Source organism: Dendrobates tinctorius, unplaced genomic scaffold (genome assembly GCF_039654945.1).
Source record: "Dendrobates tinctorius isolate UK_male_01 unplaced genomic scaffold, ASM3965494v1 ptg000156l, whole genome shotgun sequence".
In the NCBI taxonomy this organism is placed as follows: Eukaryota; Metazoa; Chordata; class Amphibia; order Anura; family Dendrobatidae; genus Dendrobates; species Dendrobates tinctorius.
Genome location: NW_027361823.1, coordinates 14,522,031 through 14,535,218, shown reverse-complemented (window position 1 = coordinate 14,535,218; position 13,188 = coordinate 14,522,031).

Sequence of the window (13,188 nt, the reverse complement as noted above, 5' to 3'; positions counted from 1 at the left end):
GACACTTGTGGATTGTGTGAGGCCCACTGATATCTGAGCGCTATGTGACACGCTCGATGGCACAGCTGCCTGTGACCAAAGTGACGAGAGGATAATGGAGATTTTGAATCTCTGCGCACACTTTTGGACACTGGACACTTGTGGATTGTGTGAGGCCCACTGATATCTGAGCGCTATGTGACACGCTCGATGGCACAGCTGCCTATGACCAAAGTGACGAGAGGATAATGGAGATTTTGAATCTCTGCGCACACTTTTGGACACTGGACACTTGTGGATTGTGTGAGGCCCACTGATATCTGAGCACTATGTGACACGCTCGATGGCACAGCTGCCTGTGACCAAAGTGACGAGAGGATAATGGAGATTTTGAATCTCTGCGCACACTTTTTGGACACTGGACACTTGTGGATTGTGTGAGGCCCACTGATATCTGAGCGCTATGTGACACGCTCGATGGCACAGCTGCCTGTGACCAAAGTGACGAGAGGATAATGGAGATTTTGAATCTCTGCTCACACTTTTGGACACTGGACACTTGTGGATTGTGTGAGGCCCACTGATATCTGAGCGCTATGTGACACGCTCAATGGCACAGCTGCCTGTGACCAAAGTGACGAGAGGATAATGGAGATTTTGAATCTCTGCGCACACTTTTGGACACTGGACACTTGTGGATTGTGTGAGGCCCACTGATATCTGAGCGCTATGTGACACGCTCGATGGCACAGCTGCCTGTGATCAAAGTGACGAGAGGATAATGGAGATTTTGAATCTCTGCACACACTTTTGGACACTGGACACTTGTGGATTGTGTGAGGTCCACTGATATCTGAGCGCTATGTGACACGCTCGATGGCACAGCTGCCTGTGACCAAAGTGACGAGAGGATAATGGAGATTTTGAATCTCTGTGCACACTTTTGGACACTGGACACTTGTGGATTGTGTGAGGCCCACTGATATCTGAGCGCTATGTGACACGCTCGATGGCACAGCTGCCTGTGACCAAAGTGACGAGAGGATAATGGAGATTTTGAATCTCTGCGCACACTTTTGGACACTGGACACTTGTGGATTGTGTGAGGCCCACTGATATCTGAGCGCTATGTGACAGGCTCGATGGCACAGCTGTGACAAAAGTGACTAGAGGATAAGAGAGATTGGATTGCTTTTAAAAAAGCAGTTTGCGGAGCAGTGGGTAAACAGCAATGCCAGCGTGTCAGGAAGCCTTAAAAGGCAGCCTAACAACCAACACCACTGATACACCACAATATAGCCTCCCCTTGCACTGCACACACAGTGACTTGTGTGTTGTGCAGGCCAAATCACTAGCAGCAGAAGCAGTATTTTTGTCTTCTTCCCTGCCTAACGCTCTCCCTACAGAATCAGCAGCAACCTCTCCCTATACTAAGATCGGCAGAAGTAAGATGGCGGTCGGCGTGCACGCCCTTTTATACCCCCTGTGATGCCCACCAAAGCAAGCCAATCACTTGCATGCCCTTCTGAAAGATGGTGGTGACCCGTGCCTAGGTCATCACGTTGCCCACAGTGTCCGTGGATCCTGATTGGCTGAAAAAGAGCGCAAAACAAACTTTTGAAACGCGACTTTGTGGCGTAAGTCGCCGACCTCGTGGCCGACCTCATCCTAGGGTCGGGTTTCGTTTCATGAAACCCGACTTTGCCAAAAGTCGGCGACTTTTGAAATTTTTCGACCCGTTTCGCTCAACTCTAGCAAGGACATGAAAATTTCCTAAAATTCAATGTGTATGTGATTCGCTCCAAATCAATTCACTTATCTCTAATAGATATATAAAAGTTTATTGAGGACATTTAATTAAAAGGGCTGCCCAAGTTTCTCCAAAAATATAGCTGTGACTTGAGCAGACCACCATATTTTTGGTACTAATGCAATCCAACAACACTTCAGATCACACTTGGCCCAGTGTTATTCTATGGAGCCGCGTATATCCAATTTTTTTGCTTCATGCAGAGTCTATCCGAGGAAGAAATCACAGCGTGCATTATTTGATTCCAATATTCAACCTTGCAAGTCAATGAGTCCATGGAAAAAAATATCGGACAACACTCAGATGACAGCCGTGTGCAGTCCGATATTCTTGGACTAACAGAATGGAAAAATTGGAGAAATTATTTTTCCATCTTTTCGTCTTAGAAAATCATAACCGGCTCTAAAGGGGGCTTTACACATAGCAATAACAATCAATCAATCAATCAAATTTATTATCGCCAAGTACATATTACATATATACAAGGAATTCTTTGTGGCAAAGAGGCAGCATAATATATAACAACAGATACAACAAGTAACATCTAACAAGACAGATACAGTATATAGTCTACACATGACGATTTAATTGTTGAACAGAGAGTGGATAGAAGCTGTTCATATGGTGGTTGGTGCTGCATTTGGGGACTCTGAAGCGACGTCCTGAAGGGAGTAGTTGGAATGAGGAGTGTCCCGGGTGAGAGGGATCGGATGAAATTTTCAATGCGTGGGATCGAATACTCTTATCATAAAGATCCTGGATTTTAAGCAGGGGGGAACCTATAATTCTCTCTGTTGTTCTGAAAGTCCTTTGTAAGCGGAGTTTGTCATGCGCAGTGGCTCCCCCATACCAGACTATCAGAGAGGAACAAATCACAGATCTGATGACAGCATTAAAGAATAAGATCAGCAGATTCTTAGACAAACCATATCTTTTCAGCTGACGCAGGAAGAACATCCTCTGTTGTGCTTTTCTTTTAACAGCATCCACATTTTTCCCCCATTTAAGATCATGAGAGATGATAACACCAAGGAATTTGGTCTCTGTGACCCTAAGAACCACTTCGTCATGGATGTAGATTGGAAGTATCTCATGTTGATCTTTCCTAAAATCCACAACCATCTCAGCAGTTTTTTTAGTGTTGAGTTCAAGATTATTGGCTTTACACCAGTCACATATTCTTTTCACCTCACTCCGATACAAGTCTTCAGCATTTCCCCTGATGAGACCAATCAGTGTCATATCATCGGCAAATTTCAAGATTTCTACTGAGTCTGCTGAAGAGATGCAATCATTCGTATAGAGAGAAAACAGTAACGGGGCCAAAACACACCCCTGAGGTGCCCCGATGTTTGTGACCAAGGTGTCCGAAGTGAATGGTCCAACTTTTACACTCTGTATCCTGGCTGTCAGGAAGTTATAAATCCACAAGCATAAGTTGAGAGGGACTCCAAGAGCTACCATTTTCTTATGAAGTAAATTCGGATCAATGGTATTGAACGCTGAGCTAAAGTCACCGATTTTGTGACGCAGCAGCGATATCGCTAGCGATATCGCTATGTGTGATACTTACCTCCGACCGGCTCCCCCGCTGGTTATCGCTGATCGCGAGAGAACGTCCTGGGCCGTTTCTCGTTGTCTGCATCCTGCTGGACTTCCTGCTGGCGCTGATGAGCGACGCATGGACGCGGGTGGGAGGACGTCTTCATCGTCGCGTCTGACAGGTAAGCAACGACCGCTGCTGCGTCGCTGTGAGATCTGCCTGTGTGGCAGCTCACTAGCAACCATTTAGCGATGCACCAGTGATCCTGACCGGGTCATATCGTGGTCGGCATCGCTGGTGCATCGCTAAATGTAAAGGGGCCTTAATAGTCCTCTGAACAGAGTTTGATTAACCCCTTCCCGACATCCGACGGTATATCCCGTCCATGGGACCTGGGCCCCTATGCCCATGGATGGGATAGTACGTCGGGCGCGATCAGCGGCGCCCACGTGGTGAGCGCCGCTGATCGCGGCCGGGTGTCAGCTGATTATCACAGCTGACACCCGGCACAATGTGTCAGGGGCGGTCACGGACCGCCCCCGACACGTTAACCCCTTGCACACCGTGATCAAACATGATCGCGGTGTACTGGGAGTTAAAGGGAAGCATCGGCAGGGAGGGGGCTCCCTCCGTGCTTCCCTGAGCCCCCCACGGCAGCGCAATGTGCAGCGCTGCTGCGGGGGACTCCTTTCCTCCAGGCCCCCGAATCCAAGATGGCGACGGGGGCCTTCGGGGGCCTTCGGAAGCTGGCTTACTCAGTGCCTGCAAAGCGCAGGCATGAGGAAGCCTTCTGCAGTGCCTGTGTCAGATCGCTGATCTGTCACAGTGATCTGTGATGTGACAGATCAGCGATCTGTCACAGAACAGTGATGTCCCACCTGGGACTATTTAGTAAAGTAAAAAAAAAAAATAAAAAAAGTGTAAAAATAATAAAAAAAAATCGCCAAATAAATTAGAAAAAAAAAAAAATATTCCCCCAATAAATCCATTTTTTGGAAATAATAAAAAAAAACAATAAAAGTACACATATTAGGTAACGCCGCGTCCGTAACGACCCGCCCTATAAAACTGTCCCATTAGTTAACCCCTTTAGCGAACCCCTTAAAAAATAAAAATAAAAAACGAAGCAAAAAATAATGATTTACTATCATACTGCCAAACAAAAAGTGTAATAACGCGCGATCAAAAAGACGCATATAAATATCCATGGTACCGCTGAAAACGTCATCTTGTCCCGCAAAAAACGAGCTGCCACACAGCATCATCAGCGAAAAAATAAAAAAGTTATAGCTCGCAGAATAAAGCGATGCAAAAATAATTATTTTTTATATAAAATAGTTTTCATTGCATAAAACCGACAAAAACATAAAAAAAGACCTAAATGAGATATCGCTGTAACTGCACTGACCCGAAGAATAAAACCACTTTATCAATTTTACCGCACGCGGAACGGTGTAAACGCACCCCCCCAAAAGAAATTCATGAAACGCTGGTTTTTCTTCATTCTGCGTCCCAAAAATCGGAATAAAAAGCGATCAAAAAATTTCACGTGCCCGAAAATGGTACCAATAAAAACGACAACTCGTCCCGCAAAAAATAAGACCTCACATGACCCGGTGGGTCAAAATACGGAAAAATTATAGCTCTTAATATGTGGTGATGCAAAAACTATTTTTACAATAAAAAGCGTCTTTTAGCGTGCGACAGTCGCCAAATATAAAAACCGCCATAAATAGTAAATCAAACCCCCCGTTATCACCCCCTTAGTTAGGGAAAAATAATAAAATAAAAAAATGTATTTATTTCCATTTTTCCATTAGGGTTAGGGCTAGGGTTAGGGCTAGGGGTGTGTTGGGGTAGGGTTAGGGTTAGGGTAGGGTTAGGGTTAGGGCTAGGGTTAGGGTTAGGGCTAGGGTTAGGGCTAGGGTTAGGGTTAGGGTTAGGGCTAGGGGCATGTTGGGGTTTGGGTTGGAGTTAGAATTGGGGGTTTCCACTGTTTGGGCACATCAGGGGCTCTCCAAATGCAACATGGCGTCTGATCTCAATTCCAGCCAATTCTGAGTTGAAAAAGTCAAATGGTGCTCCTTCCCTTCCAAGCTCTGCCATTAGCCCAAACAGTGTTTTACCCCCACATGTAGGGTATCAGCCTACTCAGGACAAATTGCAAAACAATTTTTGGGGTCCAATTTCTCCTGTTACCCTTAGGAAAATAAAAAATTGGGGGCAAAAATATCATTTTTGTGGAAAAAAATGATTTTTTTATTTTCACGTCCGAGTGTTATAAACTTCTGTGAAGCACTTGGAGGTTCAAAGTGCTCACCACACATCTAGATAAGTTCCGTGGGGGGTCTAGTGTCCAAAATGGGGTCACTTGTGGGGAGTTTCAATAGTTTAGGTACATCAGGGGCTCTCCAAACGCACATGACACCCGCAGACCATTCCATCAAAGTCTGCATTCCAAAACGTCACTACTTCCCTTCCGAGCCCCGACGTGTGCACATACAGTAGTTTTCTCCCACATATGGGGTATCAGCATACTCAGGACAAATTGGACAACAACTTTTAAGATCCAATTTCTCCTGGTACCCTTGGGAAAATAAAAAAATGGTGACTAAAAGATCATGTTTGTGGAAAAAATACGAATTTTTTATTTTCACGCCCGGGCGTTATAAACTTCTGTGAAGCACTGGGGGGTTCAAAGTGCTCACCACACATCTAGATAAGTTCCTTGGGGGGTCTTGTTTACAAAATGGTGTCATTTGTGGGGGGTTTCCACTGTTTAGGTACATTAGGGGCTCTCCAAAGGCAACATGACACCCTCAGACCATTCCATCAAAGTCTGCATTCCAAAACGTCACTACTTCCCTTCCGAGCCCCGACGTGTGCCCATACAGTAGTTTTCTCCCACATATGGGGTATCAGCATACTCAGGACAAATTGGACAACAACTTTTAAGGTCCAATTTCTCCTGGTACCCTTGGGAAAATAAAAAAATGGTGACTAAAAGATCATGTTTGTGGAAAAAATACGAATTTTTTATTTTCACGCCCGGGCGTTATAAACTTCTGTGAAGCACTGGGGGGTTCAAAGTGCTCACCACACATCTAGATAAGTTCCTTGGGGGGTCTAGTTTACAAAATGGTGTCATTTGTGGGGGGTTTCCAATGTTTAGGTACATTAAGGGCTCTCCAAAGGCAACATGACACCCGCAGACCATTCCATCAAAGTCTGCATTCCAAAACGTCACTACTTCCCTTCCGAGCCCCGACGTGTGCCCATACAGTAGTTTTCTCCCACATATGGGGTATCAGCATACTCAGGACAAATTGGACAACAACTTTTAAGGTCCAATTTCTCCTGGTACCCTTGGGAAAATAAAAAAATGGTGACTAAAAGATCATGTTTGTGGAAAAAATACGAATTTTTTATTTTCACGCCCGGGCGTTATAAACTTCTGTGAAGCACTGGGGGGGTCAAAGTGCTCACCACACATCTAGATAAGTTCCTTAGGGGGTCTAGTTTCCAAAATGGTGTCATTTGTGGGGGGTTTCCACTGTTTTGGTACATCAGGAGTTTTCCAAACGCGACATGGTGTCCGATCTCAATTCCAGCCAAAAACGTCAAATGGCGCTGCTTCCCTTCCGAGCTCTGCCATGCGCCCAAATAGTGGTTTACCCCCACATGTGGGGTATCAGCGTACTCAGGACAAATTGCACAATAATTTTTAGGGCCGATACCCTTGGAAAAATAAGAATTGAGGGTGAAAAGATCATTTTTGTGGAAAAAATATGATTTTTTAATTGTATGGCTTTATGTTATAAACTTCTGTGAAGCCCATGGGGGTTCAAAGCTCCCCCCACACATCTAGATAAGTTCCTTAGGGGGTCTAGTTTCCAAAATGGTGTCATTTGTGGGGGGTTTCCACTGTTTTGATACATCAGGGGTTTTCCAAACGCGACATGGTGTCCGATCTCAATTCCAGCCAAAAACGTCAAATGGCGCTGCTTCCCTTCCGAGCTCTGCCATGCGCCCAAATAGTGGTTTACCCCCACATGTGGGGTATCAGCGTACTCAGGACAAATTGCACAATAACTTTTAGGGTCTTGTTACCCTTGGGAAAATAAAAATTGGGGTGAAAAGATCATTTTTGTGGAAAAAATATGATTTTTTAATTGTACCGCTGTACATTATAAACTTTTGTAAAGCCCTTGTGGGTTCAAAGTTCTCACCACATATCTAGATAAGTTCCTTGGGGGGTCTAGTTTCCAAAATGGGGTCACTTGTAGGGGGTTTCCACTGTTTAGGTACATCAGGGACTCTCCAAACGTGACATGGCGTCCAATCTGAATTCCAGCCAATTTTGCATTGAAAAAGTCAAACGGCGCTCCTTCCATTCTGAGCTCTGCCATGCGCCGAAACAGTCGTTCCCCCCCACATATCAGGTATCTGCGTACTCAGGACAAATTGCACAATAACTTTTGCAGTCCAATTTCTCCTGTTACACTTGGTAAAATAAAAAAAATTGAACCTGAATTATTTTTTTTATGAAAAAAAGTTAGATGTTCATTTTTTTTTAAATATTCAAAAAAATTCCTGTGACGCACCTAAAGGGTTAATAAACTTCTTGAATGTGGTTTTGAGCACCTTAAGGGGTGCAGTTTTTAGAATGGTGTCACTTTTGGGTATTTTCTATCATATAGACCCCTCAAAGTGGCTTCAAATGTGATGTGGTCCTAAAAATAAAATGGTGTTGTAAAAATGAGAAATCGCTGGTCAACTTTTAACCCTTATAACTTCCTAACAAAAAAAAATTTTGGTTCCAAAATTGTGCTGATGTAAAGTAAACATGTGGGAAATGTTAGTTATCAAGTTTTTTGTGTGCTGTATCTCTGTGATTTAAGGGCATAAAAATTCAAAGTTGGAAAATTGCGAAATTTTCAAAATTTTCGCCAAATTTCCGTTTTTCTCACAAATAAACGCAAGCTATTTGAATGAAATTTTACCACTAACATGAAGTACAATATGTCACAAGAAAACAATGTCAGAATCACCGGGATCCATGGAAGCGTTCCAGAGTTATGACCTCATAAAGGTACAGTGGTCAGAATTGTAAAAATTGGCCCGGTCTTGAACGTGCAAACCACCCTTGGGGGTGAAGGGGTTAAAGTGTGATTAGCATAATTAGCCAGATTCTTTCGGGAGAGAGAAAATACGCTGGTGTGATGTTAGCCTTACAGGCATCCATGAGATGTGTCTGGTAATGCAGCTTAGTTCCAGCAAAATAAATGGGGATTGGCTGCAAAAAAAGCAAAAGAAACCCTTCAAAATGATTTTTTTTTTTTTGCTTTTTTGTAACTTAGCAGACACTTAAAAAATAATAAGTGTGCGGTGTGCTTGGTTAAAGAAAAACCAACTTAAACACCTTTTTCAGAAAGTTTCTCTAAATACAGTGTTTTGTTTTCAGTCTGGTTCACTTGTGCGTGCTAGCTGATGATTACACAGTGAAAGAATATGTTAATTGAGAGTTTCTCAGATAGAAACGCTAAAATTGTGGTGCCAGAAGTATTGCCATTGAGTCTTGGTCAAATAAATATTTATTTCCCATTTTAATGAATTTGACCGCAATTTGCAAACTTTGGTGGTAAACCAAACCACACTGAACCCAACATTAAAGAGGTTAACTTGTGCAAAAATCCAGTGTGTTTTTTCAGATCTTATCTTAAAATAGGAACAATTTGTTTTTAGCAATTATGTAATTGTATGGTTGAACTAATTTGCATATCTATAATTTTTATGTAGACTTCTGTGCTTTTGAGATTGTGGTGTAGGCCATTAAGTCATTACTGAACTTTATGATGTAATGCCAATGTTTTACTCTTCTGTTTAGTTACAGTGCATGTGTTTTCAAATCTGATAGGAGTTTAGAATGCATTTTTTGGATTCTAAGGTCATCGAGTTCCAGCGTAACAGATTTAAAATCTTCTCTTTCTCTTTAAATCTGTTTAGAGAATACAGCATCATGCTCATGACTATATGTCTTACTCCGATATTTGCCATTACTGTACCTCCAAGTATTTTCCTATTTGTGGAATCTAATGCAAGCAATAGTATAAAGGCACTTTCTAAAATACGCTGCTTTATGTTAGCCTATTGGGACCCAATCTGTATTCCTTACCAGTATGTCTTTGGAGGGAGTGTGGGAGGAAACTGAAGTGCCCAGAGGACACTCACACAAACATCTGTAGAACATACAATCTCTTTGCCAATATTCTCCTTGGTGGATCTTAACCCAGAACAAAAAAAATAAAAATCGTGGACACAAAAAAAAATCATTAAAACTTGGGCAATTATAGTTCACTGTAGAGGCTTTACATTATGGATGTCCAAAGGCTAGAATTCTGATATAGACACATTAGAAGCCTTCACTGTGCTCAATTCAATTACAAGCATATGCAAACTTGTTCACAATCAAAAGGTTTAAGCATTTATTTTATTTATTTATTTTACTTGCTTACATAGTGCCATTAATTTCATTAATTCTACAGCACTTTACAAACATTAGAATCACTGTCCCCATTAGGACTCACAATTAGTGATGAGCGAGTACACTTGTTACTTGGGTTTCCCCGAGCATGCTCAGGTGGTCAGAGTATTTTGGTGTGCTCGGAGATTTAGTTTTTGTCGCCTCAGCTGCATAAATTGCGGCTGCTGGACAGCCTGAATACGTGTGTGGAACGCTTGTTTGTTAGGCAGTTACCTCATGTATTCAGGCTGTCTAGCAGCTGCAAATCATGCAGCTGAGGCGACAAAAACTAAATCCCCGAGCACGCCATAATACTCAGAAAGCATGCTCGGGGAAACCCGAGTAATGAGTACGCTCACTTGTCACTACTCACAATCTCAAACCTCTATCTGTATGTCATTGCCATTTTGGAGGAAACCAGGGAACCCCAAAGAAACTCATGCAAAGAAGAGGAGAACATATAAACTTCTTGCAGATGCTTTCCTTGGTGGGATTGGAACTCAGGACCCCAGCGCTGCAAAGCAACAGTGTTAACTACTGAGCCACTGTATGCAAAAAACTTTTTTCCTAAAAATGTGCTGTAAAAATCCACACAGTTGAAAGATTACAATGGTCAGTATACATTTATTTCTTTAATTGACATAAAAAATAACTTTTTAATGGATTATCTAGGACAGTGTTCCCCAACTCCAATCCTCAAGGCCCACCAACAGGTCATGTTTTCAGGATTTCCTTAGTATTGCCAAGGTGATAATTGCATCACCTGTGCAATACAAAGGAAATCCTGAAAATACGATCTGTTGGTGAGCCTTGAGGATTGGAGTTGGGGAACACTAATCTAGGAAATACTGCTGGGTATGGATTCCAACACTGACTGATCCTGACCTGACTGTGCAAATTCATGTTTAAAGGGAACCTATCAGCAGGTTTTTTCATTGTGAAATAAAGAGTTTAACTAAAAGTTCAAAAGAAGTTATATTCTCCCTGCAGCTGCTCACTGCCAGTTATCAGAGTGCCTCCAGAAGCTGTGATCAGTACACAGTGAGCATACAGTAATCACTCACCCTGCTAATTGATGGACTTCTTAACCTTCAGCCTGTGTATTGAGCAAGATGTCAATCAAGGAGTGGTGTCTGTGATTACAGAGCTCTCCCTGTGTACTGATATGTTACTGTTCACACCTCCTACCACTGCCATGATGACTGGAAGCCAGTGGCTGCAGGGAAAATCTAACTTTATTTTCTCCTTGCATCTCCACTTCCAGTTAGACTACTGCATTTATTTTAAATGGTCTTTACCTTCAAGCTACCACTATAACTGCACTAAGCAATGTTTTTTAATCACAGTTTCACTTTAGTGTTTAAACAAAGAAGACTTCTTAGCATGAATCAGGATGACTGTCACTGATTTCACATGACAAATTTAAAAATCACCAAGAAGTGCAGTAAAATTGCCACAGCTGCATCTAATCACAGATAACAGAGCGCTGACACATAATAGCACCTTCGCCATCAGGAAGCTTCATTGCTTCACGTGATCCTAATGATTCAAAATAGCTTTCTATTTGTAGATGTGCAAAGCAGAAGCCAAAATGACTACTGAATACTTGGCGCTAGACGTTGCTTGACAGTGGAAAACATTTCTGTGTACACCACAGACCGACTAGGGGAGTAAACCACCAGACACTAGGGAAAAGGACAACAAGCCAGTGGGCACAAGTGATTGACTAACCTACAAATCCTTCAAACCACAGGATACCAGGGAATGAACACTCAAAATAACTGGCCCCCAGGTGCGGATACGGGATATAAAACACACTTTCGTCTCCAGAAACTGACTGTAGAAGTATAACATAGCTGAAAATCAGGGCCTGAACTAGATAAATAAAGGTTGCCAAAACCATTACTTTTCTGAACCGAATGATTTAGGCGGGACACATATAGACCCAATTTATCAATGCAATTTAAGAGTTGTGCAAAATATTAGCGACTTTTGGCGTTTTCATGTTAATTTCTCCCAGGCAGGATGTCACTGCTCGTCAAATTCATAATGAGATTTGGTGTTACTAATGTCACAAATGGTACTCTAGTCTCTGACTGGAATAAGATTTGTGGTAGAACACACTGAGGCTTGTGCACCTTCTGATAAATCAGGGGCATCTGACTCCAACACATCAGATCACTAAGTGTATCCTACAAGAGACTTGGAGTACAAAATCTAGGGTGTAATAAAAAAAAACAATTTTATTATTGATCACATAATAAAGTAGTAATTAGTACAATAAATACATAGAAGGTTAAAGGCAATGGCGCACAGTGTCAGTAAATTACACATCCGCAGAAATAATAACAGTATAGGAATCAAGATGCACTGATGTTTTTATATTACACCCTGGATTTTGTACTCCACGTCTCTTGTAGGATACACATTCTGATGGAGTGTCCAATATAATTTTAGTCTTCTATTTATATATAGTTATGAGTAACTTCTGTATCACTATATTGTATTTAATTTTGGATGATACTGATAGACCCATCCTGACCGGGTCGTATCGTTGTCGGGATCGCTGGTGCATCGCTAAATGTAACAGGACCTTAAGGCTGGTGTGCTGGGTAAGGGGGCAGTTTTGATGTGGTGGCGGTATGGAGTACGAGGCACCTGATTCATTACAAGGTGCTAGCCTCTTAATAAATCAGTCAAGGCGTGAAGTGGCATGTGCCTTTGTGTGCACCTAATTGCAAATCTTACTCCAGTCAGGGACTCGAATAAAATTTTTGGCGTAAGGTATGCCACAGCTAATTATGAATTTGACAAGCTGCGCCACATCCCTTCCATTCCCAGCTCTGCACATTTTGTTGGAACTGGGTGAAAATGGCACGAAAATGCCCAAAGTTTTTGCACTTCTTCACAATGTGCAAAAAACTAGGAACTTTTCAGTTCTTTTTACACCAGAGTTCTGGTGTAAGAGCTTTGATGAGTTGGGGACGTCATATTTTTCTAGTGGTATCTCAATAATCCTGCTAACAGCAAGCGTTGACAAAAAGACGCAACAAAATGGCTCTTTTTTCTGATTTTTTTTTAAGCCATCTAAGCTAAATTTGGCAGTGAATTATTATTACTATTATTATTGCTTATTTTAATAGCACCATTAATTCCATGATGCTGTACATGAGAAAAGGTTACATACAAAATGCAAATATCAATTACAACCAGATGTGTATTTCCTGAAGGAAGTACAGATAGTGCTTTGAAATGGTGCCCGGGCTGCCCCTTTAAGAGAGACTTGCCTGCTGCCCCTGCAAGACTTTCAACTCAGGATCTGTTTTAACTGTG